This window comes from Mirounga angustirostris, unplaced genomic scaffold (genome assembly GCF_029215605.1).
Source record: "Mirounga angustirostris isolate CCGP_5_RB_7025 unplaced genomic scaffold, mMirAng1.0.hap1 SCAF_4, whole genome shotgun sequence".
Classification (NCBI taxonomy): Eukaryota; Metazoa; Chordata; class Mammalia; order Carnivora; family Phocidae; genus Mirounga; species Mirounga angustirostris.
Window position 1 is genome coordinate 183,828,019 of NW_026991712.1, and position 27,985 is coordinate 183,856,003.

The following is a 27,985-nucleotide window of genomic DNA, read 5'->3' on the forward strand; positions in this document are numbered from 1 at the left end:
CTCTACCGACTGAGCCAGCCAGGTGCCCCAACCCATGTTCTATTTAACTCTTTAAATAATTAAGGTTTTATTTTGTGTTATGATGAGAAATATGATTCTCATATTTTGGCTTTCCCCCTCCCCCCAGATAGTCACAGTAGATAACTATTTTATCTAGAAGGACCCTTCCTGGTCTAATCCCTGGCTTGATAATTTTGATTAACTATTCTGCCATGCATCCATGTCTTCACTGGCAACGTTGCAGTCCTGGACCAAAGTGATTCAAGATGACCCATTGAAATCTGCTCTCCGAAGAGCAGCATAGCTCACTTACCAACCTCGAAGGAATGCCATGCAATTAGTGAAATGCAAAACATCAAGGGGACTTCTGAGGTATTTGCTAGATCCAAAGTGAGGCTCTGCTCCCAGGAAAAAGTCTTGCATAGGCAGAGAACAAGTATTTGTGTGATGGACCAATTATTATAGATAGCTCTGACGTTCTTATCCTTTGCGAATAAATAAAAAAGGTTCAGATTTTGAGTCAAGATGTGGATGAAGGAATCACTGCGCTCTTTTTAATGAGCGTCAAAAATTGATTTGTGGGGAAAAAAATCAATTTGTGCTCCTCCGTAAGGGACAGGTTGACGATGAGGCTATTGGCCAGAATCGCAGTGATGTGGTTAATGTAACCCTAATGCATTTCCTTAGTTCAGGGAACAGTCCGTAGACACTAAATGCATTTTATTCTTTGGAATGATTTATTGCATTTATGTGATCCCTTTAGAATTTTTGTGCTTTTGATTGGTTTATTAGAAACATAAAATATTTTGTTATGAAAAATATCTTTTGATATTTTTCCCATTTCTTCAGCTTCCTTTTTTTTATATGAAGGCACTTTTTAAAAAATTGTATCTATATTTATTGAGAAAGATTGCATTCTCAGTTTGAGAATTTTTTTTTTTGAAGATTTTATTTATTTATTTGACAGAGAGATACACAGCAAGAGAGGGAACACAAGCAGGGGGAGTGGGAGAGGGAGAAGCAGGCTTCCAGTGGAGCAGGGACCCCGATGCGGGGCTCGATCCCAGGACCCTGGGATCATGACCTGAGCCGAAGGCAGACACTTAACGACTGAGCCACCCAGAAGCCCCTCAGTTTGAGAATTCAAGAATTACATATTGGGGCGTCTGGGTGGTTCAGTTGGTGGGCAACTGCCTTTGGCTCGGGTCATGATCCTGGAGTCCCGGGATCGAATCCCACGTCAGGCTCCCTGCTCAATGGGGAGTCTGTTTCACCCTCTGACCCTCCCCCCTCTCATGCTTTCTCTCTCTCTCTCAAATAAATAAATAAATAAAAATTTTTAAAAATTACATATTAAATTGTCAGATAACTTATTTGATAGTAAAATTAGGCTTACAATTCGATTTTTATTTATTCAGTGCTAGAATATAGCATTAAACTAAAGCACATTTTATTTGAATATGCTGTGCTGAAAAATGGAGATGTGTTAGCTAGACGATGACTGATTTTCAACATACCCTATGCTACGTTATTCTACTTTAGAAATGAAGGCACTTTTTAGTGTCCATGAATGACAAGGAGATACAACTTAGATTACTGATTTCTGAGATTTATAATGAAAGGAAGATGATTTCTAAAAATCAGTTTACCGTATTAGGAATGTATGTCGTATCTATTGGATGAGCTAGTATTATTTGGAATAAGGAAATGCTGAAGGGTATCTGGTTAAGGCCATGTGGCATTTATAGTTGCAAGATTCCATATCCTGAATCAGATCTTCGTCAACAAATAATGGTAACAGCAAAATATTTGTGAAATTATTTGTGAATCAGCCAAGTTAACAAGGAGCCAAATGATCCTGTAAAGACTTTGACCTTTTAGACAAGCACTATTAAATAATGAACTGTAAAATAGAGATGACCATAATACATGGATGCATAATGATCACAATGTACATATCGTCTTAATAGTCTTGGCATCCATCAGAAAACCTATAACTTCTATGACATCGCAAGAGGCTATTTTGGACTCAGCCCAAAATAATTTAATTAAACTGTGATATTTTACCAGATAAAAACCAAGAGTGAACTACTTTTTATTGCTGCAAGGTATAAACAGAATACATAAGTAGGGATCTGGGGGGATATGCAATTAAATCCCACTTGGCAGGGGGTAGGGGGGAGAGACCTTTGGCCACGAGCAGTTGCAGCATCTGTGAATTTGAAGGTGAACTGACACCATCTTTGGAAGATAAATTTCCTTATCCAGAAATGGCCATGACATCTTGTTGTTGCCCCACAAAATATACAAAAATAAACGATGAGTTATTTCCAACATTTTTTCAACTGAAGTTTTTTTTTTTAATTGTTTTTATGCTGCATATTTTGGTGTTTAGATGAGGAATCAATCTGCTAATTTCTTCTGCTCAGAAGCCTCCAAAAATAATGTGATTTGGGCAAGTGGAGCTAGCTGATTAATGAACATGACCATGCAAAGACAAATAACTGAAGTGTTTGGTTATCATGAAATTGAACTTCAGATAGTTGGAGGAACAATGATAAGATTTTATTTGTCTCAAATATATATACTTTTTTTTGCTGTTTATTTCCAATTAGAAAAACCTTACTTAGTTACCTAGAGCTGAATTTAGTCTATCAAGATCCATCCAATATATGTCCAAGTATTAAAATATTTAGAATTTTAAACATCACCGTTACAAGGTTTGTATTTATATGAACACTTGGTTGTTCTGGGCCAAACGGGGAGTGAAAGCACGAAGTCTCCGCCTCTGGGTGCGCCCTCCCTGTCCCTACAGCCCTGAATTATTCTGTTATTTGATGACTACTGCAGGCAGAGGTCATTCTTCACATGACTTTTTTAATGAATTCGCTGTTTCATGCACATCTGGTTTCAGGTCATGAGACTCTGGCATGAAAGGCTCAGGGCTGAGAGAGGTCCCATCCACACACGTGTGGAGCGTCGTGCAGAAAGACTTGTCCTGCGGGCAGAAGAGGGAGAAGTAGCTTGATTTCAAAGTCCACACACAGCCGAGAGAGAAAGCCTCTGAGTCAGCATTCCTGGATGACCTTTCCCTCTTGCAGCGGTTTGTAATCTTCGAGTCATGGATCCCCCTTTGAAAACCGGTGGGTACTATGGCTCCTTCTCCCAAATAAGTGTGTGTGTGTCAGGTACTCACACATCTCTGCATGCACACACGCACACCCACATTTTCTTCACACCAACCCCAGGAGGTCATGGGCAGCCTAGACATCCTTGGCATCACAATCACATCTTGCCTTAGATGTTGGGGAAAGGAGCTTACTCTTGTCTCTTAAAATGTGGGCCATACCCTTTATATCACTTTTTTTTTTTTCAAGTCAGCTCCATGCCCAATATGGGGCTTGAACTCATGACCCTGAGATCAAGAGTTGTATGTTCTGGGTGCCTGGGTGGTTCAGATGGTTAAGCGTCTGCCTTCGGCTCAGGTCATGATCTCAGGGTCCTGGGATCGAGTCCCGCATCGGGCTTCCTGCTCCTTGGGAGCCTGCTTCTCCCTCTGCCTCTCTCTTTCTCTCTGTCTCTCATGAATAAATAAATAAAATCTTAAGAAAAAAAAAAAAAGAGTTGTATGTTCTACTGAGTGGGCCAGCAGGGCGCCCCTAAATCACTTTTTAAAATAAATGAGTGCTGGGGCACATGGGTGGCTCAGTTGATTAAGAGTCTGCCTTCGGCTCAGGTCATGATCTCAGGGTCCTGGTCAGGTCGGGCTCCCTGCTCAGTGGGCAGTCTGCTTCTCCCTCTCCCTCTTCCCCTCCCCCCTGCTCATGCTCTCCCTCACTCTGTCTCTTTCAAATGAACAAATAAACAATCTTAAAACAAAATAAAATAAGTGAGTGCTGTGCACAAGCCAATTTAGAGGAACTGTACTTGGGGCGCCTGGCTCGCTCAGTCAGAGCGTGTGACTCTTGATCTCACGGTTGTGAGTTCAAGCCTCACTTTGGGGAGAGAGTTTACTTAAAAAAAAATAAATGAATAAAGGACCTGTACTTAATGATGTAACAAAGTCTAGAGCAGTGTCTAGTCTAGACTAACTAGTTGGTTTTCCTCTAGTTACTTGCTTTTGCCCTTCCCCTAAACATTTGTTTGGTGGCTCTGTGGTTCTAGGAACCCCCACAAGGGAGTCAGGAAGCTGGGACTCTAGCCCAAGACTAAGAGGAGGCTCCTTCCCACCTTTGGGCTGCAGTTTCCTCGTCTGTAAAAAAGAAGGGATTTGGATCAGTCAGCAGTTCTCAATGGACCCTTTTTTGGGGTCTGCGAAGTCAAAAACATTTCACAACAAATCTTGTTATTTGCCTTAATCGCTCTCCTCCTGTGGCGAGTGCGCAGTGGGGTTGGGTAGAGGCTGTGTGATCTATGATGATGCTATTGTTCAGACAGCATGTGGGTGTGTGCTTATGTGTTCTTGTGTTTCAAAGACAATGCGATACACGTCAGAAGGCAAAACCCACCTAAACAAAAGCTCTTTGGTTTATTCTCTTAGTTTCCTGAGCTCTAACAAAGTACCACAAACTGGGTGGCTTAAGACAATAGAAATTTATTGTCTTATAGTTCTGGAGGCTAGAAGTCCAAAACCAAAGTGTTTGTAGGGTTGCTTCCTTTAAAAAAAATTTTTTTTAAGATTTTATTTACAAGCAGGCGGAGCAGCAGACAGAGGGAGTGGGAGAAGCAGTCTCCACACTGACAGGGAGCCCGATGTGGGGCTCAATCCCAGGACCCCGGGATCATGACCTGAGCCAAAGGCAGATGCTTAACTGACTGAGCCACCCAGGTGCCCCTTTAAACATTTGTTTTTAAGAGAAAGAGTATGTGCAGGCACGTAAATGTGAGTAGGGGGTTGCAGAGGGAGAGGGAGAGAGAGAATGAGAAGCAGGCTCCACGGTCAGTGCAGAGTGCCACCCAGGGCTCGATCCTACAACCCCAAGACCATGACTTGAGCCAAAATCAAGAGTTGGACACCCAACCGACTGGGCCACCCAGGCCCAGTTTTATTTTATTTTATTTATTTTATTTTTTAAAGATTTTATTTATTTATTTATTTGACAGAGAGAGACACAGTGAGAGAAGGACACAAGCAGGGGGAGTGGGAGAGGGAGAAGCAGGCTTCCTGCGGAGCAGGGAGCCCGATGCGGGGCTTGATCCCAGGACCCTGGGATCATGACCTGAGCTGAAGGCAGAGGCTTAACGACTGAGCCACCCAGGCGCCCCGGCCCAGTTTTATTTTTAAAAAGATTTTATTTTTAAGTAATCTCTACTTTCAACATGGGGCTCAAACTCACAACCCCGAAGTCAAGAGTCACAGGCTCCCCTAACTGAGCTAGCCAGGCACCCTAAGGATTACTTCCTTTTGAGGGTTCCGAAGGAGACTCTGTTCCAGGCCTCCCTCCTAGCTCCTGATGGCTGCTAGCCATCCTTAGCATCCCTTGGCTTGTAGACACATCACTCAGATCTCTGTCCCCATCTTCACATAGCCATCTCCCTGAGTCTCTGTGTCTTTATGTGGCCATCTTCTTATGAGGACATTGGTCATACTGGATTAGGGGCCCACCCTACTCCAGAATGACATTGTCTTAACTCATTACCTCTAAAACAACCTTATTTCCAAACAAGGTCACATTCTGAGGGACTAGGGGTTAGGACTTAAGCATATCTTTTTTGAGGGACACAATATAACCCAAACAGTAATAATATTTAAGATCTTGGGGTGCCTGGGTGGCTCAGTTGGTTTACCGTCTGCCTTCGGCTCAGGTCATGATCCCAGGGTCCTGGGATTCAGCCCTGCATTGGGCTCCCTGCTCACCGGACAGCCTGCTTCTCCCTCTCCCTCAGCCCCTCCCCCTCACTTATGTGCACGCTCTCTCTTAAATAAATAAAATCTTTTTCTTTCTTTCTTTCTTTCTTTCTTTCTTTCTTTCTTTCTTTCTTTCTTTCTTTCTTTCTTTCTTTTCTTTCACAGAGAGAGAGACAGAGAGAGAGGGAACACAAGCAGGGGGGAGTGGGAGAGGGAGAAGCAGGCTTCCCGAGGAGCAGGGAGCCCGATGTGGGACTCAATCCCAGGACCCTGGGATCATGACCTGAGCTGAAGGCAGACGCTTAACTGACTGAGTCACCCAGGCACCCCTAAATAAAATCATTTAAAAAAAAATAATCCTTAAGATCTTGAGACTGGAGTCTGACTAGATGATTTCAAGGGTTCTACCCTGATGAAACACTTTAAGATTCTAAGGTAAATTTTAATGGATTCGGACTTGGCTTCTGTTAACCTTGTATTTTTCTCACCTTGGGTTTCTTGATATTTTTATCTTCACACCACCCTAAGGGGCTAGAAGAGCACTAATGGGCTTGGCGGAATGGGACAACGGCTGTATCATTTTTTGGTTATTTCCGTGAATACCATGCTACTGATTTACAGATGCTTATATTTATCTTCTAACGATCAAAATATCAGTTTATTTTTTAAAAAGATTTTGTTAATTTATTTAGAGAGAGAGAGAACAAGCATGAGCAGCGGGGGAGGGGAGAGAGGCAGAGGAAGAAGCAGACTCCCAACTGAGCAGGGAGCCTGATGAGGGGCTCCATCCCGGGATCCCAAGATCATGACCCAAGCTGTAGGCAGACGCTCAACCGACTAAACCACCTAGGGTGCCCCAAAAATATCAGTTAAAAAAAATGTGATATAAACTGAAGATTTTTGGTTTTGTTTTTAAACTGAAGTTATTGACTGTCAACAGTCCATCCCGGGTAATTGGAAGCAATGACACCAGGGACACATGGGTGGCTAGTTGGTTAAGCATGCAACACTTTTTTTTTTAAGAGAGGGAGAGAGACGGGGAGGGAGGGGCAGAGGGAAAGAAAGAGAGAATTTTTTTTTTTTTTTTTAAGATTTTATTTATTGGGGCGCCTGGGTGGCTCAGTCGGTTAAGCGACTGCCTTCGGCTCGGGTCATGATCCTGGAGTCCCCGGATCAAAGATTTTATTTATTATTTGACAGAGAGAGAATGAGAGAGAGAGAGCACGAGAGGGAAGAGGATCAGAGGGAGAAGCAGACTCCCTGCCGAGCAGGGAGCCCGATGCGGGACTCGATCCCGGGACTCCAGGATCATGACCCGAGCCGAAGACAGTCGCTTAACCGACTGAGCCACCCAGGCGCCCCAGAAAGAGAGAATCTTAAGCAGGCTCCATGCCCAGCACCGAGCCCGATGTGGGGCGTGATCGCATAACCCTGAGATCATGACCTGAGCCGAAATCAAGAGTCGGATGCTCAACCAACTGAGCCACCCAGGTGCCCCAAGTGTCCAACTCTTGATCTCAGCTCAGGTCTTAATCTCAGGGTTGTGAGTTTAAGCCTCCCCGCCCCCCATTCCCCCCAAAAGGAAGTAATGACACCAGAGTCTTTTGAAGGCAGATGAAAAAATTTTCTGCACACTGAACAGGTGTACATTTCAAAGAGTTGTTCCTAAATCTTAAACCCCACTCAGTTCAGCTTTGAGAATATGAGATTCTATGGAAAACAAATGGAACCTTTGTTTACCAAGTAAAGGGCACTTGTCACTTCTTTACTGTTGCTAGCTTTACTCTGCTGGTGGAAAAAAAAATCTTTCAAGTTGAGTGCCAGGGATGGGGCACCTGGTTGGCTCAGTCTGTAGAGCATGTGACTCTTGATCTCGGGGTCATAAGTTCAAGCCCCACATTGGATGTACAGCTTATTTAAAAAGAAAAAAATATGGCAGAGAAAGAGAAAGTGGCTTTTTGTAATGTTATAAGGATACTTGGCTATTATTTTTTTTAAGATTTTATTTTTAAGTAATCTCTACATCCAACGTGGGGCTTGAACTCACAAACCCGAGATCAAGAGTCGCATGTTCCACTGAGTCAGCCAGGTGCCCCACTGGCTACTATTTTTCTTAAAACTTTTAAAAACTTTTCCTTAACAAGCTAAGTACAGAACATAATAGACAAATAGAGTTTTTAAATGTTATTTTTTCATATTGGATTTAGATATTTTTTAAGGAAATAAAATATTACAAACACAGCCAAGATGCTTCTCATTCCACAGTCCTGCCCCCTTCCCTAGACATAACCCATCTTAAAGCTAGTTTGACTCTTTACAGTGACTTTTTATATTTGTACTATCTATACATGTATCCATATAATACATATGGCATTGTATAATATGTTTTTATAATTCATATAAATGGTGTCATTCTATAAATGTCTTTTTGCAAATTGTCTTTTTCCTTCAGCATCACACTCCTTAGTTTTGTTTTGTTTTGTCTTGGTATCACTACATGTAAATCATTTTACATTTATTCATTATTCCTTCTCGAATGCTCTTCCTTTCTTTGTGGATCTGAGTTCTGACCAATGTCATTTCTCTCTTTATGAAGAACTTATTTTAAAGCTTTTTGGAAAGAATGTCTACTGGCAAAAAATTCCTTCAATTTTTGTTTGAGAAATTCTTTCTCTCTCCTTGACTTTTGAAGGATAATGTCACTGGGTACAGAGTTCTACCTTAGTGGGTTTTTTTGTTTCAACACTTTCAATACAGCATTATAGCACTTCATGCCTTTTTTTTTTTCTGTGCTGTATGATTTTTAATTAAGTATAAAGACTTCCGATCACATCACCTAGAGACCATTTTACCCACTGCTCTGTTTGGCCGCCAGTCTCTTGTCTCTCTTTAGCAATGATGAGGTGGATACCCTTTCCACAGGGAAGAGAAATCCATGGTTTGTTGGCTTTGCCAATAACAAAAATGTTGGAGTCGGGTGGCAAGGCTGTTGCCATTGGCATCTTCCATGTGAATGACACCAAAAGAACCAGGGTGTCTCTCTCTGTTGGTGATCACACCAACTCTTCCCAGGTTAGCAACTCTGGTCACCATACACAGATTACCAGGGTCAAACTTGATGAAATCAGTAATCTTTCTAGTCTCCAAATCAATCTGAATGGTGTCATTCATCTTGATGAGGGGATCAGGATAGCGGATGGTACGAACATCATGGGTCACCAGGTGAGGGATTCCTTTTGTTCTCACAAAGGTCTTTCTCACTTTGCACAACTTATAGTTGGCCTCCTCAGGTATAATCTGATGAGCAGCCAAGCGACCCTTGGTGTCATAGATCAGACAGAAAGCCTCCCCAGTCTTGTCAATGCTGATGACATCCATAAAACCAGCAGGGTAGGTTATATCAGTTGGGACCTTGCCATCAATCTCAATAAAATGTTGGATACAAATCTTCTTTACTTCATCTCCTATGTAATTCTTTCCTTGCTCCTCCACAGGTAAGGTCTTTTTTTTTTTTTTTTTTAAGATTTTATTTATTTATTTGAGAGAGAGAGCACATGGGAGGGTCAGAGGGAGAAGCAGACTCCCTGCTGAGCAGGGAGCCCGATGCGGGACTCGATCCAGGGACTCCAGGATCATGACCTGAGCCGAAGGCAGTCGCTTAACCAACTGAGCCACCCAGGCGTGCCCGGTAAGGTCTTTTTCTCTGGCTTCTTTCAAAAAAATTTTTTTGGGTCTATGATTTTCTGCAGTTGGAATATGATATGCATAGGTGTAGATTATGAGGTCTTGGTCCTTTAGTCTCTGCCTGTGGGCCATGACTGACCAGGGCTTCTCAGCTCCCTTAACCCCGTAGGTGAGGCAGGAAGGCTCCAGGGGACTGCGGTTGCATAGTTCCCTTCCCCTGGGTCCATTAGGCTCTGGCGAAATAGCTTCTTTTGAGGGCAGGGTTTGTTAAAAGCAACAGAGTACTCGGGTTGTGTTCCACAATGACCCCTTTTCCCCTTCTGCTGCTGGAAACATGAAGGGGTTTTTCTCCGGATCCTTACTGTAGAGTCTGGAAGGGCTCCTAGAGGGAGAACTCAGACGTGTGAGAGGCCCCCTGGAGCTTTTAACTTTCAAACTTGTCCACACTGAGCCTCCAGCAATGTGTAGACCACAGTACCTTCCCAGGTACTGGTTCCTGTGGACGTTTCCGCTCAGGTAAGTTGTGATTCTCTGTACCTACCTGTCTACTGCTCCTAATTTGGGAGCCAGTTTGCCCTGCGACCTCAGTTCTCCGATGGATCTAAGAATAATTGTTCCTTTTCAGTTTGTTCAGCTTTTTTCTTGTTTTGTGAATGAAAGCGACTTCCAATCTCCTTGCGTGCTGGACTGGAGATGGGAAGTCAAAACATACCAAATAAATTCATTTTAACCGCTTCACGATGTTCCCTTGTATGTGACAATTATGTATCACGTGTCTTGCTGATGGAAATTTCAATTGTTTCCAACTCTTTTTCTATTATAAATAATGCTGTTATGAGCATCTTTTTGCACGTCTCTTTGGACACACGTGGATGAGTTTCTCCAAGACAAATACTGGGAAGTGAAATTGTCGAATTGTAATAATTCACGCTTATCTTGGGCTTGACTACAGAATGCCAAACTGCTCTCCAAAGTGGTTGCACCAACGTGCACTCTGGGGCAGGGCAGGAGATTTCCCCTCACTAAATCCTCATCAGGGCTTACCATTGTCAGATGTGAACATTTTATCATCTGACAGGCCTGAAACAATATTTTGTAGGGTTTTTTTGGGTATTTTTCTGACCACTAGGGAGGTTCACTCATTGAAGAAAATATTCCTGAGCCCCTATCTTATGCAGATCCCAATCTGGGCTTGGCTTGTGCGGGTACATCCGTGAACAAAAACAGACAAAGCATCTGCGTTCGCTGCCCTCATGGAAGTTTTTGTTCAGGTGTGTATGTAGAGTGGGGTGAGGATTAGGAATGGAGAAGGGGTGGATTATGATTTTAAATAAACAGGTCCGGGTAGGAGGTAAGGGGATTATCATGCAGATAACTGAAGGCAGAGCCATGCAGGCAGAGGAATAGGCTCTCAGATGCAATGGTACCTGGGAGAGAATAGGAGGAGGTGAGGTCAGAGAGGTGAGGGCAGGGGCTGCTAATGCCAAGCTTCATAGGCCATTGTAAGGACTTTGCTTTCATTTTTTATTTTTAAAAAAATTTATTTATTTATTTATTTATTTGAGAGAGAGAGAGAAAGAGCACAAGTGGGGGAGGGGCAGATAGAGAGGGAGACAAGCAGACTCCCCACTAAGCGTGAAGCCTGATGTGGGGCTGGATCCCAGGATCCCGAGATCATGACCTGAGCTGAAACCAAGAATTGGACGCCTAACCCACTGAGCCACCCAGGCACCCCTAGGACTTTGCTTTTATTTTGAGCCCTGCTGGGAGCCTATGATGTTCAGGAGCTCACTGAATATGTCCAGCTCCTGGCCCTCAGAATGGAGCAGGATGACACTCTTTGGCTGTCTTAAGTATGTATCAGTCCATGTGACCAGTTCTGGCCACTGAGTCTGGAGAATTCACTTTGGGAGCATTAAATTACCAGTGATAATCTTCTAGAGCTTTTGCTCCTCTGTCAAGGTGACCAGAAATATTCAAGAGAGTGTTCTGAGGTATAAGCCCAAATCTCCGATCAGTGATGGTGATGAGCAGCTCCCTGCTGTTGCCTGAGGTGGACATGGCACATGAGAAAGAAATTATCACAATTTTAAATCACTGAAATGTTGGGGTTATTCACCATCACATCATAACCTAGGTCATCTTGACTGATACAGAGTCATTGTCATATTATGAGCTGTACAGCAGCATAATCTAAACTACATTTTAAAAGAATCACTGCTACCATATTGGGAAGAGACTATGTAGAGAGTCAGGCAATTAAGAGGCTATTACTATAATCCAGGCAAGGGATGACAGTGACTTGGACTAGGACGGTAGTGGTGGAGGTGGTGAGAAGCAGTCTGCCCTAGGGCATTGTTTGAAGGTAGGGCCAACAGGATTTTTCTGATGGACTGAATGTGGATATGAGAGACTGAAAGGTTTTATATTTTTTTAAATTTTATTTTATTATGTTATGTTAATCACCATACATTACATCATTAGTTTTTGATGTAGTGTTCCATGATTCATTGTTTGCATATAACACCAGTGCTCCATTCAATACGTGCCCTCTTTAATACCCATCACCAGGCTAACCCATCCCCTCTAGAACCCTCAGTTTGTTTCTCAGAGTCCATAGTCTCTCATGGTACGTCTCCCACTCCAATTTCCCCCCCTTCATTTTTCCCTACCTACTATCTTCTTCTTCTTCTTTTTTTTTTAAACATATAATGTATTATTTGTTTCAGAGGTACAGGTCTGTGATTCATCAGTCTTACACAATTCACAGTGCTCACCATAGTACATATCCTCCCCAATGTCCATCACCCAGCCACCCCATCCCTCCCACCCCCCACCACTCCAGCAACCCTCAGTTTGTTTTCTGAGATTAAGAATTCCTCATATCAGTGAGATCATATACATGTCTTTCTCTGACTGACTTATTTCGCTTAGCAAAATACCCTCTAGTTCCATCCACGTTGTTGCAAATGGCAAGATTTTGTTCCTTTTGATGGCTGCATAATATTCCATTGTATATATATACCACATCTTCTTTATCCATTCATCTGTCGATGGACATCTTGGCTCTTTCCATAGTCTGGCTACCGTGGACATTGCTGCTATAAACATTGGGGTGCATGTACCCCTTCGGATCACTACATTTGTATCTTTGCAGATTACTTAGCCCAGCCCCCAGCAAGGGCAGGGCAATTCCACCTCAGACAAAGGAGACTGAAAGGTTTTAATCTGAGCAACTGGAAGGATGGAGTTGTTATTGACTGAGATGTGGAAGACCTGGGGTGGGGCAGGTATTTAGTTTTGGGCATGTTAAATTTAAGATACCTTAGACATCCAAGGGGAGATGTTGACCTGGCCATTGGCTATATGAGTCTGAGGTTCAGGAGGGAGGTCTGGGTTGGAGATGTATACGTGAGAGTGATCAGCAATTGGGTGGTCTTTGAAGCCATGGCAGTGAATGATATCAACAGGGGACTGAATGTAGGTACAGAAAAGATCAAGGACTGAGCCTGGGGGCTCCAACATTCGGAGGCTGGGGAGAAGAGAAGGAGTCATTGAAAGACACTGAGAAAGACTCACCTGTGAGGTGAGGGGAAACCAGGAGGATGGAGTGTCTTGATGGCCCAGTAGAAAGAGCCTGTCAGGTAAGAGGTGGTCATCAGTTGTATTGAATGCTGCCAAGAGGTCAAGAAAGTGGGAGACTGAGAATTGACTCTTCTTTTTAGCAACATGGAGCTCACTGATGACGTCAGTAGGACAAGTTTTAGTGGAAAGGTTGCATCAAAGTGAGGTTGGAATGGATTGAAAGAGAAGGGTAAAAAATTGGAGATAGCAAGTGTAGACCATTTTTTTGAAGATGTTTTGTTGCAAAAGGGAGCAAAAAATTGGGGAAGTAGATAACAGGTAAAGTGTAGTCAACAGAAGGCTTAAGGTCAGAGAAAAAACATGTTACTTGTTTTCCAATAGGAGTGATCCAGCGGATAGTAAAAAAAAAATGTTGTAACAGAGAGAGGGGAGAAATGCTGTATTCCAATAGGAGTGATCCACCGGATGGTAAAAAAAAATGATGTAACAGAGAGAGGGGAGAAATGCTGAGTGATATTCATGAGTAATGGGGGGGGGTCAAAAGCGGAGGGCTAGGCTTCCATAGGACCATTGGTGATTCATCTGTAATAGCAGGCAGGAAGCCAGAGGGTGGGGTTCAGAGATGGATAGATAGATGTGGGGAGTGGGCAGTCTGCTGATCACATCAATTCCCACGGTGATCTCGGAAAGAAGGGAGGGGGTGTTGGAGGTTTGAGGAGAGAGGAACGGATGTGAGATTACTGGCTGGAGCACTGGAGGAGAAATGAGTCTGGGTAGGTATCCTATGATTGCCAAGGGCATTAAGAGTCCACTTTAGGTTTGTGGTCATGAATTTATTTATTTGTTTGTTTATTTAAGATTTTATTTATTTATTTGCAGAGAGAGAGTGACACAAGCAGGGGGAGCTGCAGGCAGAGCGGGCAGAGGGAGAAGCAGGCTCCCCACTGAGCAGGGAGCCCGATATGGGATTTGATCTCAGGACCCTGGGATCATGACCTGAGCCGAAGGCATACACTTCACCGACTGAGCCACCCAGGCACCCCTGTGGTCATGAATTTAAAATGAAACCAGGCAGTGTGATGCCAAACTCATTTGGCTGGGCAGGTGTAGGTGCCGAGTAGGCAGTATGTTGGAATTATCACCAGGGTTGTGGTTTGGCTCAGGGAATATTAGGAAGTGAGGGGGCAAGCTGCTGAGGGTGTATGCAAGGCAGAGGGTACAGTGCTTGACCATGGGATGCAAACAGACACGGAGGAGAGAGAGGGCATCGAGTCACTGGGGATATGGGATTAGGACCAACTCAGATTTGTTTTAGGAAGACAAGAATCTAAATTCTTCACAAACACAGATACACACCACTATGTTTATATGGTCTGTATACACATGTTCTCAGAAAATACTTAAAATTAAAAGCCTGTAGCTTTGTCTACTTCCTATTGGTCTATTTTAATCTGCATTAACATTAATTAATATAAACATTATAGGACAAAGAACTTACTGTAAATGAGAATGCAAAAATTGATTTGACAATATTTTAGTGGCTTTAAGTAGTTTCTTTCCCCAAAGTCCTATAATCAACATCATTCAAAAGTTTTCAAAGATTTACACCTGACAATGTCAATGCCGAAGCTCAGATCTGCTAGATACTCATATTGGCTCTAAGTGAACTCAATCTTACATTGAGTTACGCAGTGTCTACAGTCAACCCTGAGGGCTTTATATGCATTCTTTTTTTTTTTTTTAAGATTTAATTTATTTATGAGAGAGCGAGAAAGAGCATGAACAGGGGAGAGGGGCAGAGGGAGAAGCAGACTCCCCACTGAGCAGGGAGCCCGATGCGGGACTCGATCCCAGGACCCTGGGATCATGACCTGAGCCAAAGGCAGATGCTTAACTGAGCCACCCAGGCACCCCTATATGCATTCTTTAATCCCCACCACACCCGTTCATTGTGATTCAACAAATATGCCTGTCCTTGCGAAGCTTACATTTCTAGCAGGCTGTAACAATAGGTAGACAAATAAGGAAGTGAGCAAATAATCTAATTTGTCTCAATCCTCTACCAGTGACCGTGAGCACTGAATCCAAGGGCCTGGGGCTGTCAACTTTCTCTTAAAATGCAATTAATAAGAAACTCTCAATCAAATCATTGTTAGGGCCAAAAAGGCCACTGAGGCTAAGTAGTTATTTTTTGTTCTGCTATATTAATCTGCTAATTAATTAATTTAAGCAGCTTAAAGCGTTAAGGCAAAAGAAATGGGCAAGTCCCAAATTCAGTGACCACAGACGGTTTATACAAGTCATCACTTTGAGTTCACAAAGGGGCAGGTCCCCCTGGAGTTAAGGATGCTTACCCCCAACGTGACTATATTTAGAGATAGAGCCTTTAACAGAAGTGATTAAGGTAAAGTGAGGTCTCAAGGATGGGGGCCTAATCCAACAGGACTGGTGTCCTTATAAGAAGAGGAAGTGACCCCAGGGATGGGCACACACACAGAAAAGGCCATGTGAGGACCCAGCGAGAAGGCAGCCACCCACAAGCCAAGGGGACAGACCTCAAGAGAAACCAGCCCTACTGGCACCTTAATCTCAGACTTCCAGCCTCCAAGACTGTGAGAAAATAAGTTTCTGTTGTTATGCCATCCGGTCTGTGGTATTTTGTATGTCAGCCCTAGCAAATTAATATAAGGACATTGTGTTAACTGAAATAAGCCAGTCACAAAAAGGCAAATACTGTTTGATTTCCCTTGTATAAGGTACCTAGAGTGGTCAAATTCATAGAAACAGAAAGTGGAATAGTAGTTGCCAGGGGCTGGGGGAGAGCAAGATGGGGAATTGTTGTTTAATGGCTACAGAGTTCTAATTTTGCAAGATTGCATCTTGCAGATGGAGGTTGGTTGCACAACATCATGCCTATACTTCACATTATTGAGGTGTGCATTTGAAAATGATTACAATGGTAAATTTTATGTTGTGTGTGTTTGACCACAATTAAAACACACACACACAACATGCACATGCATACACACACACAAAAGAAGCAGTTAGAAGGATCATCTATGTGTGTATTGAAACTGCCAAGAATGAAGACATTAGAGACTGAACATTGTTTTGTGTTTATTGGACATACAGATTGTTCTGCTGATTGTCTGTTCTTATCCTTCCCCTACTTTTCTGTTGGGTTATTCATCTTTCTCGAATAGATTTATAAGATTTCTTTTTTTTTTTAAGATTTTATTTATTTGAGAGAGAGAGAGAGCACAATCAGGGGGAGTGGCAGAGGGAGTGGGAGAAGCAGGCTCCCCGCTGAGCAGGGAGCCCGATGTGGGGCTCGATCCCAAGACCCTGGGATCATGACCTGAGTGGAAGGCAGACAGATGCTTAACTGGCTGAGCCACCCAGGAGCCCCAAATTTATAAGCTTTCTTGATATATTCTTATCACTAACCCTGTCATGGTTATGGGAATTACAATGATTTTTCCCCCAAAGTGTGATTTCCACTTATTTTAATGTAAATGATCATAAGTCTTTAACATTATTTTAGTCAAATGTGTCTTTGTCCAGTTTGTGCTTTTTAGGTCTTGTTCAACAACTTCTCATATATTTTGTTCTAAAATTTGTGCAGTTTGGCAATGCATACTGAATCTTTAAACCATACTATTTGATTTCTGTATTGGGTTCGGTAGTGCATTTTCATGAGTATATTATTGGGGGCTTCTTTTTTTTTTTTAAAGATTTTATTTATTTATTTGTCAGAGAGAGCGCAAGCAGGGGGAGCGGCAGGCAGAGGGAGAAGCAGACTACCCGCTGAGCAAGGAGCCCGATGCAGGACTCGATCCCAGGACCCTGGGATCATGACCTGAGCCAAAGGCAGACGCCCAACCAATTGAGCCAGCCAGGCGTCCCTATTATTGGGGGCTTCTAAAAGAAGTTTAAGATTTATTTTGTTTTATTTGAGAGAGAGAGGGAATGTGCGTGAGTGCAAGCGGGGGGGGGGCAGAGGGAGAGGGAGAGAGAGAAGCTCAAGCAGACTCCATGCTGAGCGTGGACCCCATCTCACAACCCCGAGACCATGACCTGAGCCGAAATCAAGATTCGGATGCCCAACTGACTGCGCCACCCAGGCACCCCTAAAGGTAACTATTTTAAAATGTATTGAAATACTTAGTTGCTAAGGTTCGGTTTTACTGAATTGTTAATTTTTTCTGACACAAGCCATTCCAAAGGACACCATCCATGTTAGGCACATCCAGATGCTGCCAACACCATGGGCCCGTTTAAAGGGAGGCTGCTCAGCCAGAGTCCCTGAGGAAGCAGCAGCTCTGAGCCTTGGGGCTTGGCTGCACAGTGCGAGGGACACCCTTCACCCCTTTGCTGCTACGTGCACCCACAGGGTGCCAGGGACCAGGACAGGGCTGGACCTTCAAGAATGAACCAGGCCAAGTAGGTTTGCCAGAGGCCATAGGGAAGCCACAGTCAGGAAGGAGCTGAGATGATGAGAAAGCAGACACTGTGAAGAGAAGAGAAGCTACACGGTGAAGGGTGAGGAAGCCGGCAGGTGGAAGAGAGGATGGGGTCAGTGATAACGTCCTGGGGCCCGCAGCCTTTGTGTGGCCCTGCTCAGTCCCATAGCTCCTGATGTCACTTGGTTCAGCTTTGCCTGGGCTCCTACCTCCTGTTACTTGACATGCTGCGTGAGTCTCTGTTTCTTACAACACAAAGAACAGAGCTAAAATGCTCTTTATAAAAAAGTTAATAGGCTTTTTCAGAGTAGTTTTAGGTTCACAGCAAACTTGAGCAGGAAGTGCAGAGTTCCTACATACCCATACCCCTCCCCCCCACTCCAGTCTTCTTTTATTAACAACTTGCATTAGTGCGGTCCATTTGTCTAACTGATGAACCAGTATCAAGATACTATTTATTAACTAAAGTACATAGTTTATAGTAGAGTTCATTCACTTTGTGTTTTATAGATTCTGTGGGTTTTAGCAAATGCATAATGGCATGTATCCATCCTTATAAAATCATACTGAATAGTTTCACTGCCCTAAAAATCCCCTATATTCCACCTGTTTGGCCTTGTCTTTCCCCCATCCCTGGCAACCACTGATCTTTTTACTTCTTATTCTAGAATGTCTTTTCCAGACATAGTTTTGCCTTTTCCAGAATGTCGTGCAGTTGGAAGCACAAAGTAAACTTTTTTGGATTGGTTTCTTTCACTCAGTAATGTCTGTTAGGTTCCCCCGTGCCTTTTTATGGCTTGATAGCTTAGTTCTTTTTAGCACTGAATAATATTCCATTGAATGGATGCAACATAGCTTGTTTATCCATTCACCTATTGAAGGATATTTTGGATGCTTTCAAGTTAAAATGCTCTTTTCAAGATTAAAGAGAGGAATTATTCTGGAAGTTGGAGTATTAGAAGGAGACATTTGGGGTTATTTGAAATTAAGATGTCTTAAGTGGGGGTGCCTGGGTAGCTCAGTCGGTTAAGTGTCTGCCTTTGGCTCAGGTCATGATCTCAGGGTCCTGGGATCAAGCCCCACGTCGGGCTCCCAGCTCAGCGGGGAGTCTGCTTCTCCCTTTCACTCTCCTGTGTGCTCTCTCTCTCAAATAAATAAATAAAATGTTAAAAAAAAAAAAAAAAGATGTCTTAAGCGTTGAATAAAAAGGAGGGAGGCATTAAATTGAGTCCCCCAGACATTTCCTACATAGACACTGAAGCTTGGATAGCAGAGGGCGAATTTTGTTGTTTCCTCTGTTTTACAGAGTTTCTTGCCTGTTTGTTCTGTTTGTAAATATGCCTTAGATTGAAGAAATGCATTTTGGTGGCAAATAGCACCTGCTTCATCAATGTTTAAGATTAAATTCTGGGGGTGCCTGGGCGGCTCAGACTCTTGATTTCAGCTTACGTCATAGTGTCTGGGTCACAGGATCAGGCCCCACAATCAGGCTCTGCCCTCAGCGCAGAGTCTGCTTGTCCCTCTCCCTATGTTCTTCCCCTCACTCACGCTGTCTCAAATAAATAAATAAAATATTTTTTAAAAGATTAAATTCTGGATTCCCAAATAAAAATGTTAGAATCTGAAATTGATTTCCTATGGACTCTCCCTTCCAAGGGCCCCTTTGTGATCAAGTCCAGTCTTCTTTGTTTACCAGTTAGACAAAATAGGGCTTGTGGATAATTTTTAACTCCCCATTACCATGCCCTTATTCTCACTAGAAAACTGTTATCTTTCCTCCAAGGTAAATCTAAGTAATTTACCAAAGATGTGGAGGAAATGTTTATCTTGAAATGCAGCTTCCCCCAGGGTGGAATTCGCTGGCTCTCTGGCTCGCTCGGTTAACAGTGGACAGCTGTTTATAACAGGAACTGTGGAATAGCACGTCTCAGTGAGATGGCAGGCAGACAAAGGAGGAGGACTGCGAACGATCAAACTTGGAATTGGGCCAGGACAATGAAAATCAGCATTTCCTCCCCTTAATTCTTTCGCGAAGCCCTATGAGACTCTTCATTGACCACATGTGGTCAGAAGTCAGATGTTGGGTTTAGATCTTATCCAGAAGCACCCATTGCCCCCGGACAGCAGGCTGTGGCATTAGCTGGCTAAGTGTGACTCAGTGAAGAGCGTCATTGCACTGGACCTGATGTGGTTCAGTGGAGCAGGGCTGCCTTGAGATCTATCTGTAGGTGTGCTGGTATACAGACCCACTTCTCCCTTTGGTTGAAAGAAAATTCATCGGAGCCTGGAGTTGAATGGAGAACCTTAACTGCTCTCCACAGTCGGTCCCGTCCACATAAAGGAAAGGGGCTACGAGTTTTGGAAAGTGGTTTCCCTTTTGTACACGTCTGCATGCGTGACATGTGCCTCCTCAGTAAGTGCCATAATCACCCATTTCTCCATTTCAGTTCAGCGCGGGGACTTTCAAAGGCTATCGGGGGTTACTTACTTGGCCCGAGGGGAAAAAGACTGGCAAGGGCGCGATTCCGATTTACAACACATTATGGAGCGAAACCCCACTGTGGGTCAACCCAACGTGGGTGCTGAGCGTCCCCAGACATACCACGGTGGGGAGTAGTCAGCTCTGCTCTTGTTCAACCTGAAAAAGTACAATGGGAGATTGCTGGAGCTCGTGTTGGCTGGCATTTGCCCTGCAGAAACTTGGAAGGCTATTTCAAAGAAAATGCCTAGAAACAAGCTTCAGTCTGTTACCAGGCTTGATAAAGCACCCCAGTTTTGCTGAAGGCATTTGAGAGGAAAATAATTTACTTGTTCTAAAGCACAAGTACTTCTGGTGAATTATGAAGGCTAGTTACCAGCCATATGTTCGAAGAACTTGAATTCTTTTTTTTATTATAAAAATTATACATGCTTGATACGAAGAGAAAAAAATCAAATAGAACAGAGTAGAATGAAATCAAAAGTCTGACTCCTGTTCCCTCCTTATTCTTCATTCCATGCCCACTGGACTCACTCTAAACGTTTTCCTGGTGAATATGTTTTTATTATTTTTATTTATTTATTTATTTTTAAAGATTTTATTTATTTATTTGACAGAGAGATACAGTGAGAAAGGGACACAAGCAGGGGTAGGGTCAGAGGGAGAAGCAGGCTTCCTGCCAAGCAGGGAGCCCGATGCGGGGCTTGATCCCAGGACCCTGGGACCATGACCTGAGCCGAAGGCAGACGCTTAACGACTGAGCCACCCAGGCGCCCCGGTGAGTATGTTTTTAGACATCTTTGAAGCATATACAAATTTGTCCTTCTAAAAATGCAAATAGGGTCTGACTGGCTGACTCAGGGGGTAGAGCATGTGACTCTTGATCTGGGGGTTGTGAGTCCAAGCCCCATGCTGGGTGTAGATCCTACTTAAAAAAAATACAAATAGGGGCGCCTGGGTGGCTCAGTTGGTTAAGCGACTGCCTTCGGCTCAGGTCATGATCCTGGAGTCCCAGGATCGAGTCCCGCATCGGGCTCCCTGCCCGGCAGGGAGTCTGCTTCTCCCTCTGACCCTCCCCCCTCTCGTGCTCTCTCTCTCTCAAATAAATAAATAAAATCTTTAAAAAAAAAATACAAATAGAATTATACTTTGCTTTTATACACTTTGCAAATATATAATTGTTCTGTGACTTGCTTTTTTCATTTAACTCTGAATCCTGATTATCATTCTATATCAATTCAGATTTACCTAATCCTTTTTGAAAGCTATAAAGTATTCCATTTGTATGTTTGTACTATAATTTATATAAACATTCTTTGTTTATGGATGTTTGGATTTTTCTGGGTTTTCACTATTATAAATAATGTTGCAATTATATATGCGTTTGTATATATTTTTGTACATTTATGCAAGATTATTTGCGGAATGGCTTTCTAGAAGTGGAATTTCTGGGTCAAAAGGTATGGATATTTAACCTTTCCATAGATGGTTGCCAAATTGTGTCCTAAAAAAGGGACTGATTACGTTTTTACCAACAGTGCATCAGAGTTCTTGTTTTCCCACATCCTTATCAATACTGGGTATTATGAAGTTAAAAAATTTCCCTAATCTGAGAGATGATTTTAATTTGCATTTATTTTTTATGATTGAATCATGTTTATTGAACACATTTCTCTGTGAATTTTTTGTTCATATATTTTTTTCCATTTTTCTGATTTCTTACAAATCTGTAAGAGCTATTTGCTTTTTTTGTTTTTGTTTTTTAAAGATTTTATTTATTTATTTGACAGAGAGAGACACAGCGAGAGAGGGAACACAAGCAGGGGGAGTGGGAGAGGGAGAAGCAGGCTTCCCGCGGAGCAGGGAGCCCGATGCGGGGCTTGCTCCCAGGACCCTGTGATCATGACCTGAGCCGAAGGCAGACGCTTAACGACTGAGCCACCCAGGCGCCCCTGTAAGAGCTATTTGTATTAAGGAAGTTAGTACTTCAGGGGTGCTTGGGTGGCTCAGCCGGTTAAGCATCTGCCTACGGCTCAGATCACGATCCCAGAGTCCCAGGTTCCCTGCTCAGTGGAGAGTCTGCTTCTCCCTCTGCCCCTCACCCCGCTCTCATGCTCTCTCTCACTCTCAAATAAATGAAGGTTTTATTTATTAAATAAATAAATAAAATAAATAAGTAAAATATATATTTTATTTATTTGAGAGAGACAGAGAGTGTGAGAGAGAGAGCAAGTGCAAGTAGGCAGAGTGGCAGGCAGAGGGAGAGGAGAAGCAGGCTCTCTGCTGAGCAGAGAGTCAGATGCCGGGCTCGATCCCAGGACCCTGGGATCATGACCTGAGCCTAAGGCAGATGCCCAACCGACTGAGCCACCCAGGCGCCCCAATAAATAAAATATTAAAAAAATAAAATCTTTAAAGAAAAAAGGAAGTTAGTACTTTATTACAGGTGTTGTTTGTTTCTTGTATTGTTGTGGTGTCTTTTTGTGCCTTATAGAGATGTAAAATATACAGGAATAAAATTTATTGGTGTTTTTCCTTTATGACTTCTGGGTTTCCTGTCAAGCTTAGAAAAAACTTCTTCAATCCATGATTTGAAAAAAATTTTGGTATTCCTCTAATTACTTTCATAGTTTCATTAAAATAATCATAAAATAATCTGACATATACAAAAGAATAAACATAACCTATATGTGGATTACAGAGGACAGTAATAAAATAAATTCCTAAACTCAACCTAACAAATAGTGGTTCAGTGGGTCTTACAGGATCCTGTAAGAGACCATGGTAAGGTCTCTGAAATTTTTAAAAATGTTTATTTATTTATTTGAGAGACATAAAAAGAGAGAGAGAGCTGGGAGAGGAGAGAGAGAAGAAGAGAGAATCTCAAGCAGACTCCCCGCTGAGTATGGAGCCCAATGCAGGGCTCAATCTCATCACACAGAGACCATAACCCGAACTGAAATCAAAAGCTGAAAGCTTAACCAACTGAGCCACCCAGGCACCCCACTGCCTTTTTTTTTTTTTTAAAGTTATCTCTACACCCAACATGGGGCTTGAACTCATGACCCTGAGATCAAGAATTGCATGCTCTACCAACTGAGCCAGCCAGGGGCCTCTCAGTGGTTTGATTTTTTACATTTAAAAAATATCCATCTATAATTTTAGGGGGGAGGGGTTTAGGAATAAAATAAATCTAGTGAAAGAATTTTTTTCTTAAAGATTTATTTGAGGGCGCCTGGGTGGCTCAGTTGGTTAAGCGACTGCCTTCGGCTCAGGTCATGATCCTGGAGTCCCGGGATCGAGTCCCACATCAGGCTCCCTGCTCAGCGGGGTGTCTGCTTCTCCCTCTGACCCTCCTCCCTCTCATGCTGTCTCTCATTCTCTCTCTCGCAAATTAAAAAAAAAAAAAAAAAAAGATTTATTTGAGAGAGAGAGAGAAAGCAGGGGAGGGGCACAGGGAGAGGGAGAAAGAGAATCTTAAGCAGGCTTCACGTCCAGTACGGAGCTTGATCTCACAACCCTGAGATCATGACCTGAGCTGAAATCAAGTGTCGGATGCTTAACCAACTAAAGCACCCAGGCGCCCCTAAAGAATTTTTTTCTGCAGTTTTTTTTTCCTATATTGTTATTGGTTGTCCCAACATCATTTATTAAAGAATTCCTCTTTCTCCTGCTTCTTTTAGATAATGGTATTATGTCTCTGATGTAACCTCTGTATACAAAATGAAATCACTTCTACCTGTAGTAAGACACATAAAATAGCTAACAAAAGTCCTTGGTATTTTCAAATTCAATAACCAAAGTAATCCCTATTTTCTAAAGCTTGTTGAAAGGAGAATAAGGAAATTCTTTCTAATTTCATAGTGGGGGGAAAAAACCCCGCTAGATATTTGACCTCTTTCACCTTGACCAAGTTATTTAACTTCTCCAAGCCCCAGTTCTTGACCTTTACAATGGAGATAATAATACACCTTATGGGCTGTTGTCAGGACTAAGTGGACCAAGGAATACAACATGCTTCGCATGGCACTTGGGACGTAGTAAGCTTTCAGTCAATGGTTTAATAGTTGTCTTTATTAAGATGTATTGTTATTACATTATCAGCCTCTCAGGAAGGCTGTTCTCTCCAGCTTTATGGCTGGGCCACAATTCTTGCATGGGATTGTTGTAGTTAGAGAGATTTAGTTTGCTAATTTTATGGCGCGATACCATAATATTATGCTTTGTAACAGTGTGAAATCTTGAGACTTCTAAATCTACGTTTTATTTTAAAGTAGGCTCTACACCCAACATGGGGCTTGAACTCAGGACTTGGAGATCAAGAATCACGTGCTCTTCCAACTGAGCCAGGTAGGCACCCTTTAATCTACATCCTTTTTTTTTTAGAGAGGGAAGGGAGGAGGCACAGAAGGAGAGGGAGAGAGGGAATCTCAAGCAGACTGCCTGCTGAGTGCAAAGCCTATTGTGGGCCTTGATCCCACAACCCTGAGATCATGACCTGGGCTGAAATCAAGAGCCAGATGCTCAACCGAGCCGGCCAAACATTATTTTTATAGATAAATGAAAGTGATGACAAGCCCTAATACTACAATAAATGTGGTTTACTGAGCTTGAGAGCCTCTCTCCTCCCTGCTCAATGGTAGTGTAGGATCCACAGGACCTTCTGAAAAACTGTTGTCCATTTGCCCGCCACAGGGCTGAATCTTTATTAAAAAGACTGTTCTTGTAAGTATAGATTGTGATGGACACTGAAGCCATCTAATTCACTTTATTCCTCATTATCTCCAAACTGATGTTGAATAGTTCCATCCATATCTAGGATGTCCAGAGCCGTTTACTGAATTTATTATGTTGTAAAATTCAGTTCTCACATTATTAGATATATAATGAGGTATTAACTACTTTTTCCATTTCGTAGCTGAAGGAGTTGCAGCAAGAGAGGGTTTTTCTTGCTGAAAGTTACTCAGAAAGGTAATGGCAAAGACCCATTTGTTTTTTGATCTTTTGAGTCACAGTCCAATGATATCTGCTAGTCCAAATTATTCTGAAAAGAAGCTGCTGGATGTGGAAATTATAATCTGAATAGATATTCCAAAGAGAAAATTATCACTTTATTTGAAATAGATGAATGAATGATTTCGCGCTGTGTTCTATCCCTTAATTATTCTATTATATACATATCTGAACTCCTTCAGGGAGAGTGTATGGTATAAGGACACCAATAAGCATTTACAGTATATTAACAAACCAACAATAGGTTGATGATTCACCCTGGATTCATGCCAGGGTGTGTGAGAGAACTCAATAAACATGATATGCATTTCAAAAACTGCTAGTCATAATTAAAATTTCCAAACCCCTCATTCCTATAAATTATATTAAATAGAGTATGAGCATTTGGCCTGCCCCTCACTCCCCTTACAGCACCGTAGACCCTGTGATTACCAGCCTTTTGGGAAGTGGGACAGATTCCTAGGAAAAAGGTGATATTTGGATTTTTTAAAAAAGATTTTATTTTTCAAACTTACTGCATAGAGTTGTGCACACTGCTGTCTCCCTAACATTCCCTCTGCGACTGGGGTTCTAGTCCCTTCTTTATTCCTTGATGAGACTTTCCAGGCTTTTTCTCTTTATTATATTCTTTTCAAAGAAGCAGCGCGACCTGCGCATTTCGTTTTTCTCTTTCTTAATTAATCTTCTGCCATAGACTTATTTGAAAACGTTCATTCTCATCAAAATTTCGAAAGAGTCCTTAAGCGAATCGTCGGAACCCACTCCGTGTCCCCCCTCCCAGGAATATGAATCCTCCTCTGAAGTGGCTGAAAAGGCAAATTGTGACCCGGTAATAACAAGGGCAGGGGGACTCGGGCCAATCGCGCCCGTGGGACCACCCCACAGGGCGCCGCGGCCCCGGCTCCGCACAAAGACGCGCCCCGGTGGGGGGGCCCAGCCCGCCGCCCGCTGCCGCCCGGAGCGCGCGCTCGAGCCCGGGCCGCGGCGTCGGCACAGCCCTGCCGCTCCCCTTCTTCTCCTGCTCTTTTTATTAGAAAGGAGGAAAAAAAAAAAAAAAAAAAAAGAGCGAGAATGAGAGAGCTCAAGAAATCCCGCCCCTCCGCCCGCCCTCCGCCTCCCATTGGCCCGGCCTCCGCGTGCGTCACGCCGGGACGCACCAATGGCGAGGCGTGATACTGCGAGGTGGGCCGGGCCCGAGCGCGGAGTGGGCGGTGGGTCGGTGCAGCAGCCCCGCCGCGTCTCGGCCACCATCGCCGAGGCGCCGCTGCTCCCACAGACGCTCGCGAGCCGCCCCCCGCGCTCCCAGCCTCCTCTTCCTCCCGCACGCCCGAGACGCTCGCCCGCCTCGGGTCTCGCCCCCGCCTCCGCCTCCCCCGTGCTCTTCCCTCGCTCGCCTCCCACACAGTCTCTGCCTCATTTTCTCTTCTAGTTGAGGGGAAAAAATCACCATCATCCTCAGGGATCCCCTCGCCCTCAGAAAAACAAAACCAGACATGCTCGTGGGCTCCCGCCCCTGAAGGACTGGCCGAGCGAGGAGCAGGGAGCTCGCGGAGACCGCCCCAGAGGTCACGGGAGGGAAGCCCCCGCAGCCCCCGGCCCTGTCCCCGCGGCCGGCCCCTCCTCGGCCCGAGCCCGGCGGTCCCCAGCCCCGCGGCCTCCCGCCCCGTCCCCCACTTTCCCGGGAGCCGGACGAACACACCTCCATTGATGGTGTAGCGCGTTCGGGGAAGGTAAGTGTCCAACTTGCCGGCGCGTGGCCGCTGCCTTCTCTCCGGGCCCCCCGTCTTGGGCACGGGCGTGAGGCGGCAGGGGTCGGCGTGGACTCCTCGGTCCGCTGGGAGCCGGGAAGGGGAGGCCGGCGTGCGGCGGCGCGCGTCGGGGCGGGGGGGACGGCAATAAAGGGCCGGGGACTTCTTCGGCCCTGCCCGGGCCAGGTAACTGTCCCACTCGCCTGCCGAACCCTGTGCTTTCTCTGCTGCTTATTCATGCTCTTGTTTGACTTGTCTGAGGTTAAACTGTTTCATGTGACTAAATTATTGGCTGAACTGGGGGTTGGGGTGGCGGGGGGGAAGGAAAGGAGGAAGGAAAGGAAGTCAAGCTCCCAAACTGTAAATGTCTTGAATGTTTGTGGATTTGGGGGTCTTGGGGGAGGACTTTTCTGAAAGTCTTATTTTCACATTAGGGAACGGTTCCTTCTTTGTGTTCTAAATCTCCAGTTCTCTGCTGTGTGATTACTAAATGATGAAACCCCAAATCACTTGCAGCAGAATAGGGTTCTTACTACCATGTTTGAGTTCTGCTCTCTGAAAGAGAGTGACTTCTATTTTTATTTTTTATTTTTTTAAGGTTCTGGAAAGAAGAGGTGGTTTTAACGTAGATTTTGTGTCTGTGAGTGTGTGTGGTTGGGAGGGGGAAAGTATTGCAGGTTTCCTTTGAAACTGGTTGCTTGAGAAGTTGCTGAAAGGAAAACAAAATGATTCATTGTTGAATTGTCATTTTCCTCTGCCTCTTCTCCAAGGTTTGCTTACAATTTTTCTGGATTACAGACTTCAAACATTGATTTAAGCAAAATGTGTCCTTGAGAAACTGGGTGCTTTAAATGTTTCAGTATGTGTTGCTATTTTAAGGAACATTTAGAAAGTAGTTTTGTATGAATCCTGAAATAGCTTTCCCCAGAGCAAATTTTTAAACACAAAAAAGATAACTAGTAAAAGGGAAACTTGGTGAATTACAAAACAAACATTTTGATGTAACACAAATTAATGCATCCTATGTTTAGATATGAGACAGTTCTGATGATTGCTTTCCGTTTAAAGAGAGGACCTTTTTGTCTGATGTACACTGGTTTCTTTAGTCTCAGTCTGTTGGGGGAGGGGAGAGAGGCTGGATCTATACAATAATAAAATCATCTTT

General features: G+C 43.6%; 1 protein-coding gene, 1 long non-coding RNA gene and 1 pseudogene across 5 annotated transcripts in view; 1 reads left to right on the forward strand and 2 right to left on the reverse strand.

Moving 5' to 3' along the window:
- Nucleotides 1–2,543: 2,543 nt before the first annotated feature.
- On the reverse strand, nucleotides 2,544–27,067 carry LOC135364233 (uncharacterized). Its single transcript, XR_010411125.1, has 2 exons — nucleotides 26,772–27,067; nucleotides 2,544–2,998 (listed from the first exon to the last, which is right to left on the reverse strand). It is a non-coding gene; the product is annotated as an uncharacterized LOC135364233 (long non-coding RNA).
- Nucleotides 7,097–9,370, reverse strand: LOC123860452 (small ribosomal subunit protein eS4, X isoform-like; annotated as a pseudogene).
- RERE (arginine-glutamic acid dipeptide repeats) overlaps nucleotides 26,301–27,985 on the forward strand; it is a 427,124-nt gene continuing 425,439 nt past the window's right edge. For 3 of the 4 annotated variants that reach the window (XM_064589979.1, XM_054513156.2, XM_054513158.2), the window contains exon 1: nucleotides 26,301–26,802. The gene's annotated coding sequence lies outside the window, so the exon portion shown is untranslated. The remainder of the gene's footprint in view (nucleotides 26,803–27,985) is intronic. The other variant, XM_054513157.2, reaches the window with a different exon arrangement.